Genomic DNA, 8,595 nt, shown 5'->3' on the forward strand with positions numbered 1-8,595 from the left:
CCCCCCCCCCTTTGTGCCTAGGGCCGGCAACAAAGGCGCCTGCATTTTCCGTGCGAGGCGTCCTGTGGTGCCTTCAGGGTACTGATTTATACCATTAGTCACACCTTAATGAGCACAGCGTCACATTCAGGGGCTGTTTGTCCACTGGTTGGAGTCACTAACTGGACACCAAACCTCGGCATCCTCCTCATTCTCAGGTAGCTGAGGTTCTGTGTGTAGTGGAGCTTCAAGCACGAGTGGTACCTGCTGTCCTCAGCACCCCTCCTTTCCCAACTGCAGGGCATTCCCCATTAAGCAGCATAACAAACGTTTGCTTACAGCTAATGCCTTCCCCTGGGGAGCACTGCAAGCTGGCCACCAATGGTGGGGACACTTTTATAATTCTCTTGTATACTTTTGCTTCCTACCCTAAAAAACATCCTCTATCAGAAGTGTGCTGGTATAAGTACAAGTAGCCTGTGTTTATTTCTTAATCTCCTCTTGGATGAACTAAATACTCATCTGGTTAACTACTTCTCATTGAATATAGACAGTTCTAACCTCTGGGACACTGCATACAGTACAGTTTCCTAGAGCTGTCCTGTACCTCTTGAGCAGCACAGCTAGAGCTCAGGGAGTGAGATCCAGAACAGCGTGTTTCTCAGCCCTCACATGCTCTTTGGACCACTTCGGAGTCTTTTCAAGCAGCTCAAATCTGAGGCTTGGACTGCTCACAAACAGCAGGAAGAAAACACACTGTTATTTACCCACTTCCAATTTGCAAATCCCAATATTTTTCAGCGGAGGTGCAGACCATCTGTCATGAATTGAAAGCAACTGACAAGGGAGCTGATTCTCTTAGCTCCCTTTCCCCTACAGACAACCCACAGATCCCCTCAGGGCCTGCAGACAATAGTTTGCAAACTGTTGGCGTTGATAGATGAGCTTCCTCCTTCTCCACACAGCCTGGAAAAGTGCTTGCTTTTCTCTTAAGCAGATTAAATATTCCAACCCCAAACAATGCTAGAGCTAATAACAGAAACAGGGACTGGTTTAACTCTCCTATCTTCTGATCCTTTCCATCCCCACCCCTCTGTTCTGGCACGAGCTTCTTAGATTTTAATTTAATAACGAAGTGCACAGATATGTGGATGTTTGCCTGAGCACAGACTTGCAATGTTAACCAGAATGCCTGAACCATGCAAGAGAAAAAAAAAAAAAAAAAAAAAAAAAAAAAAAAAAAAAAAAAAAAAAAAAAAAAAAAAAAACATTCCAAAGGTATCAGAGTTTCAAACAGTGGCCTTGATGCAGAGTTTGAGCTGGCAAGGTGGGGAATTACAGTCTTTTGTACAACAGCAACAAGAAAAAATTAACTTTCTGCCTTTTCTTCTCCTGAGATGCTCTTCTGCCTCAGCTGACCATAGGCAGAACCAAACACTTAGAGCTGCAGCACCAGCATGAATGCACACATACAGAAGGAAGGATGCATTTAGTGCTGCAGATTCCTGGAGACCAGCTTGGCTTGCAGCTCCCATGCCCGTGTGCCAGTGTCCTTGTATGCACTGCAGTAAAGATGTGTTCAAAACTTTGCACCACAAAACACTAGAACTATTAAAAGGGTGGGAAAGCATCTGGCTAGCAAACAAGCTCTTTGTGTTTGGGCCTGGCTCAATTAAAAACCTTGGTTCTTCCAGAATATTGGAAGCAATGAAAGTGCCTGCAGTAAAATACCTGACAAACTTCTCCTCCTGTATGGAAAGCGTAAATGCATGTAATTTTCCAATTAGCCCTTGCTCTCAGCAATTATGTTGATCAAATAATTGAATAAGTGACAGGAATGTGAATTCTGGAGACAGTTAATTTCATTCATCTGCCATTTTATAGCTTGACTTACGTGAACACATACACCATGCTAATGTGTTATGTATAAATTTGAAAACACAATTATAATGGTCACACATGAAGAGCTGTGTGTTGGGTGTGCAGAGAGGAAGGTGTCTGCTAGTAAATTATAATAATAGCATAATGAGGGAGTTTGTAATTTCTATCCAGCATGTAGGACAGGAAGGATGTGTGGCTTGTTTTTGAAAAAGTGAACAAAGTTGACATCATTGTTAGCAGGGGGGAAAATAGCCCTGACTGGAATGTGGGGCAGAGGGGCAGCCGAAGCCTCACCCTCCTGTTTTGTGAGATGTTTTGTATGCACTGCCTCAGGGACTGTCAGTGACAGCTGAACTCAGCTCTCCCTGCCTTGGTACACATACACCTTTCAAAGTGAAGCTGAGCATAATTTTGAAGGGAGAGGCAGCGCTGTGATTCTTTCCATGGAAGTGGCTGCAAAACTCAGTGTTTCCTACTTGAGATTGGTCTTACATGAGCACCAGGATGCTCTGGAAAAAGCTCCAATTGAGCGTGCTAGACCCTGAGGTACTGGAAGAACCCTTGCAAATCCAGTCCTGACTTCCATCAGAAGCATGAATCCTGCTTGTGAGCTTTCTTCAGAAATAATAATAATTTTGAAAGAGCTCAGCAGGAAGACAAACTATTTTTTTCTTCTTAGAGCTATATTTACATTGTCTTAACTAATTATACCTTTTATCTGAATCCCCTGAAGCAACCTGGCCTACCATCCAGCAGGAACTGATTAGCTGAGATATACAGTAATAAAAGTAGTGTGTGGGCATGAACCATCACCTCTCAGGATGTATTACCAGGATGAGTGCTACACTAACTGCAAGAAGGAAATTTGTGCAAATAATTGCTTCCTGATTAAAGGCTTTTTCAGTCTGGCCCTTAAATCTTCAAGGCCTGAGAACACATGTTGAGTTAAATATGGAATTTGCCCACAGTAGTCAAAAGCATTGTCCTTGACAGCAGGATTTGGTGGTGTAATTTTTATTTCAAATAAACACATTCCTGTATAAACATATTATACCCCAAGCCAAGGACATATAAAGTGGTCCAGTTGAAACTAAAGAGCCACAAAAGGCCTTGCATGGGTATAAAACAGTTACTAAACCAGTTTAGTTGAACCCATACCATTTTCTTGTGAGGATACCATCTTACAGGGATTAATTTCACAGAGCAAGAGGCAGAAGAGCCAGAAGCCCTCCAGGACATCTCAGGCTGGAAGGCTATTTAAATGGTTATAAACTTCAGTGGAAAACAAAAAATGGTGACTGATTACAGGCACACCAGGAGAAGGGCTATTTGGTGAGATGCCAGGCTGCAGTGCAGGAGCCTTCTGCCTCCTGCGCGCATCCCTTGGCTCCAAGCAAGCAGGATAACAGGATGGGGTTAAACCCTGTCAGGAGTGAGGAGACCTATTTCAGGCTGGGTAGACAGCAGGAGGGAAGCGCACACAGCGGGAGGCACTGGGTTTGGGTAAAACAAGGGAGGATGGAGGTGTGGGCAGGAAGCTGCGGAGCCACATCCCAGAAGAGCAGCCGATCCAACCTCACTGCCCATAGTGCCGTAGTTTTCCCGAGGGCATTTCCTTCACCCTGAAAGCAGTGCCACATATCACACGCAGTCAGATGAAGCAACTTCATTTTAGCTGGTCTAACTCCTATCACTGGTGCCTCCTGGAAAGCTGCAAACCTGATGATTTATGGAGCCTACTGCTCCCACCGAAGAAGGGGAAGGCTTTGTTTGGGACCATGATTTGTCACACTAGAGTTGAGGTGTCAGGGAAGCACACACTGTTTGCTTGAGTGCTGCTGTTGCTCTAGTATTGCCCCCCTGTTGGTTCTTTGACAGCTGGTTTTGCAAAATTCAAGAGAAACTTACTGATGCTCCACACATGAAAAGTATTTTATTATCTAATTACCTCTGAGTGTAGGAGTGGGCTTTTCAAATTCCAGGGGACATATTAGGCTCTTCAGTGGGTGCTTAGACACCTTGCTGGATGAAAGTCAGAGGGACAAAGGTTGCAAATCTTTCCCAGCAACCTTCCCAATCTCCCTCCTCCCCATGTACGTTGTGATTAGCAAGAGCATGCAGGGAGGCATATGACTTGAATGACGTTAAAACAGTTGCACAGACTGTAATTTGACATGCAGTTTGGTCTCCTTCCTCCAGAAAGCTAATCTGCCACCTCTGCTGGGTAAGTGACATCGTGGAGTGGGAAAACAAACAATCCTGCCAATTGTTAGTGAGGGGAGAAAAAAAAGCAGAATAGGAGCTGCTTATCAGAGACCCACATTTTGAGAAGAAAATTCACCGGATCCTGAGGAAGGAAGGATTCTCTGCAGAGCTTCAAGTACTCTTCTGACAACCCCACCCTGCGTGAGCTGGGGCAGGGAGCTGGGCCTCTTCCTATTGTGAAAACTGGGCCCAGAGAACTGAAAATGAACAAAACAACAGGAGTTTCCAGTCTGCACTAGTGCTGTAAAGCTGGATTAACCACAACAGTGGAACAAAAACAAAACCAAAAAACCAAACAAAAACCCAAACCAAACAAAAAAACCGACCCACAACAAGAAATCCCAAACACATTAGCCTTAAAAAAATCTGACTGGCACAGTCTTTGAATTGTGATTTTGGAAGTAGTAGGAATAACTCAAATCTCAGAGAACTTGAAGTCTGGAGTGTTTGAGGCAAATGTTTCCGTCAGCCCCCAGTCAGGCTCAGGGGTGTCTGAAATTCCAGTCTCAATTTTGCCCAAGCTTGCAGGTGTTTGGATTCACATGCCACATCTCACCTTCATGATAATTTTGGTTTTGACTGGACCAGCTTTCTGAGGGCCACAGAAAGAAAAGTCTGTGTGCATTGGCAGAACTAGCTGAAGAGCTCTGTGGTTTAATATTTTTTTTAAGTAACTTGAAATCATGGTTAATCCAAGCATCTCCAAGGACTTGCCAAGTCCAGTGAAGTTAATGCTACCTGCTCTTCTCTCTGGTCCACCTCCCTAGTGCAATACATTAAATGACCACATGCCAACATAATAGCACATCTGAACAAGGCCTTCAACAGCTGCAGGGCCAAATTATATTTTGGGTAATCTAAGCCAATGCCTCGGAGTCCAGCTCCTGCCATGACACGAAGAGACTAATATCTCAGCTTCCACACCTGCTTTTAGCTCTTGTACTGGTATATGAGGACAAATTGAATGCAATCATATCTGCTTCCGTATACAGTGGATGCCTGTTTCCCCCTGCACCGAGGTGATGCTCATCAATGCAGAGTTCTTGTGGGGACCCCCACTGGTAACCACGTGCCATCACAGCTCTCTTTAAATAATTTGGGGAGCGAGTTCTCTACAACCTCCCATATAATCTTTTGCCTGGATAAACGGGATAATCAGGCCATTGAAAGGAACACAGCCATGATCCAGCTGCATACAGAGGGAGACAGGATAAATACCAAGGGGTCACAGAAAGGTGATCTAAAACTGCATCAAAGCTGTCCTCATCAGTCATGTAAACCTCTGGGAAGGGGAATACTGCTCAGTGGCCAGCACAGGCCAGGCCACTTGCTAATTAATACTTTGTCTTGCTGTGTCAAAAAAGCACATCTGTAGCAAGGAATCTAGTTCAGCCTGTAATCCTGGAATTGAGAATTGTATTACAAGGCCCATTGAGGCTACTGAAGTTTTGTTAGCAAAGCTTCCTAAGTACTCAAAAGCCACTTTGTGTTTGAGGTGGCTTAGTCAAATTCTGCCCTATTACTCTAGTCAGCTTCCCTTGCACAGGAATAAATGTGTTTTCACAAAAACAGTGTATGGCATAAGACTAGGAAACATTCTTTCCAGTTTGTGGTGTTTCTCACTCCACTGCCTTTCAGAGTTCATAGGGACTGAACGCATATCAGAACTCTTGAACCTATGAGGAAAAAGATGAGTCTACAAGCTATGCTCACAAAGATCCTTGACAAATAAGCTCCATTCTGGATTTGATTTGCTTCAGAGAAAGCACACCACAAGTTTGCAGAACTACTAATACTTTAAAGTAAAAGATAACCCAATTAAAACATAAGAATTGTGCAGCAAATTAAATGTAAAGAATGTGTAAGTTAAGACCAGTGGTGGGAACTTTCTAAATTATTGTGCTGGAGCGCAAAGCTGCTTTATGAGCATGATCTCTCATTGGAATTTCAGTCTAATATTGAAGTAAAATGACAAGGCCACACAAGCTTGACTTTGAGAAGTCATTAAGTTGAACATCTTATACGAGACAACTGAAGCTGGGACAAGCAACTTTTCTCATCTCTGCAGGGTGTTAGAATGTCTCCCAGGCAGAACAAAAGCAAGATGTTGATATATACCTCTAGAAAAAACAGAAAGCTGAGATCCTCTTCAGGATGCCTGCTGATGGTATAGAAACACAGCACGAAAAGAAAACAGGAAGAATTAAGAACATAACAGTACAAAAACTGCCAAGTGCAGAAGAAAAGCACTACCGAGGATGGAAGAAGAGTTGACCCGAACATTTGAATCATTCAGTGCAGCACCTTCATTCTCCAACGTGCTACAAAAACACCCCAAGCCAACGCTGCTGCGAGGTAGCAGAGCTTTAAAGCCCACGCCTGCCCGGGGCATACTGAGGTTTCCATGGACAAAAACTCCACCTAGTGAGGAGATGGACTGTACTGCATACTCCGCACTCAAATTAAGTGAACCAACATCCTTTTTCTGATGATTATGTCATACAACCAGAAATACACCACTAACGTTGTATGTCCAAAAGTTTTAATACATGGTTCTTACTATTCAGGAAGTTACCACATTAAATTATAATACATAATTCATCTGAAAAAGAAAATAATCTTCATTTTACACATCACAATTCTGTGATAGCAGCTAAAGGAGACCAGATTTTATATGCAATTGTCTCAAAAAGAAATGCAACTAGTTCTTCCCCAAATAAACAAAACTTTCATTGTATTATTCAGTAGTTACTGCAAATCCCAGCACTACTCCCATAAATGTACAGCTCAGGAAAAGTGTCATTCCAAATTACCTTCTGCAAATCTGAAATGTATTAAATCATGACTCTCAGTATATGTTGATTTTTTTGTTAAACGAATTAAAATACAAAGCACGTTTAATTTCATAGCACACCATTTCCCTTAAGGTTATTGTTTTTCTTTTATTATGACTTAAACAGAGTCACATATTAAAAAAGATCAACACTACCTACAGCAGTTTATACAAATCCACGTGTTTGATTGTGACAGGCACACAAGCATGATATTTGATCACCAAAACAAAAGGCCAGATTCCCTGATCCATTAAAACCAGCATCTGTGTCAGCCTGCTACTTCATGGATGATGGCAGAGGCAGAATCAGTAGGCCCTGCATACCGTAGATTGATGGAGCAGTGACTAAGGAATAACAGAGCACATTTCAGAACTATATTCTACACTTCATCCTCTGATGAGGATGAAGATATGCTACACCAGCTTCCAACAGAAGCACAAATAGGGCTCTCCTTCTACTCAGCCTTATGTCAGGACTGGAAATTGGGAATCTACAAAAAATCCTCAAGCATTATAATAATCAGGGTCATGAGATGCAGTTCCACAGCTTACCCTTCTCTTGCACAGAAAAAGAAGAAATTATATAAGGCTCATCTGTACTTATTCTGCGTTCAAAACACGCTTTCTTCTGCTGTAAAGAGAACAATAAAATATACCTGTCATCAGAGAAAAAAAGCTCTCCTCCGAAATACCTGTAATTATAGAGAGCTCTCACTTATAATCTACTTCAAAATTTTCTCTAATTAAGTAAGGCCAGGTTGCTACCTTTGCCCACTTTAAACACGACAGAGAAAATATTATTTTTATATCCTTCACTAGGTTCTGATATCAAAGAGAGTTCACTAGTAAAATAACACCTGTGTGACTCTCTTGGAGGTAACACATTCACACAAGTCCTCTCAATGTCCCTGTATCTTAAAACTGGTGGTTTTCAAAGTGGTTTTTAATCAGTTTTAGCTAGAGTCACTAAGTTACCCTTTAAAGCCGTTTTGTACAATGTTTTTTCTGTGATTTGCTAGAAAAAGGAGAGCAAGCGAGCAGAGACAGTAGGATGCTCTGCAAAATCTGACAGTTCAAAAGGCATCAGAAGAACAAGAGAGAGAAAACCAGCCACTGAAGTGAAGACTGCATTGAACTAGTAGTGAGAAAATAAGGAGAAATTGAGAAGCTCCATCATAAGTAGTTATGCAGAATATTTTACTAGCAGTATCTTTTGTTTGTTCAGGCACAAGACATCCATTACCATGATACACATTGCAAAAGCTTTAATTTGAAAGTGCAAGAGGAATAGGATACTCAATTATTCCAGTAAAGAACACCTACTGAAAGCCTAATTCAAGGTTACTTAGCTGTAACATTTAGAAAGTCTGCACTGAAGGGAAGACATTTACACAGCTCAGAAGATGATGTTAACAGCTTTTGAAAGCCAGCCTTTACACAAGATTTGGCTTGGCTTATTTTCAGAGACAGATACTGAATGATATAGCCATCACCATTCAACGCAAACAAACAAGCATTTGCATCATTTCCATTACTCTATCTACATTAGGCCTCCCAACCAAATACAGTCCTTGTGTTTTCTGCAAAACAGGTAGTTCTTGGTTACTGCTGTAGAACACAAAATTACTTGCAGGAGA

The sequence above is a fragment of the Chaetura pelagica genome, unplaced genomic scaffold, assembly GCF_000747805.2.
Source record: "Chaetura pelagica isolate M959 unplaced genomic scaffold, ChaPel_1.0 scaffold9, whole genome shotgun sequence".
Lineage (NCBI taxonomy): Eukaryota > Metazoa > Chordata > Aves > Apodiformes > Apodidae > Chaetura > Chaetura pelagica.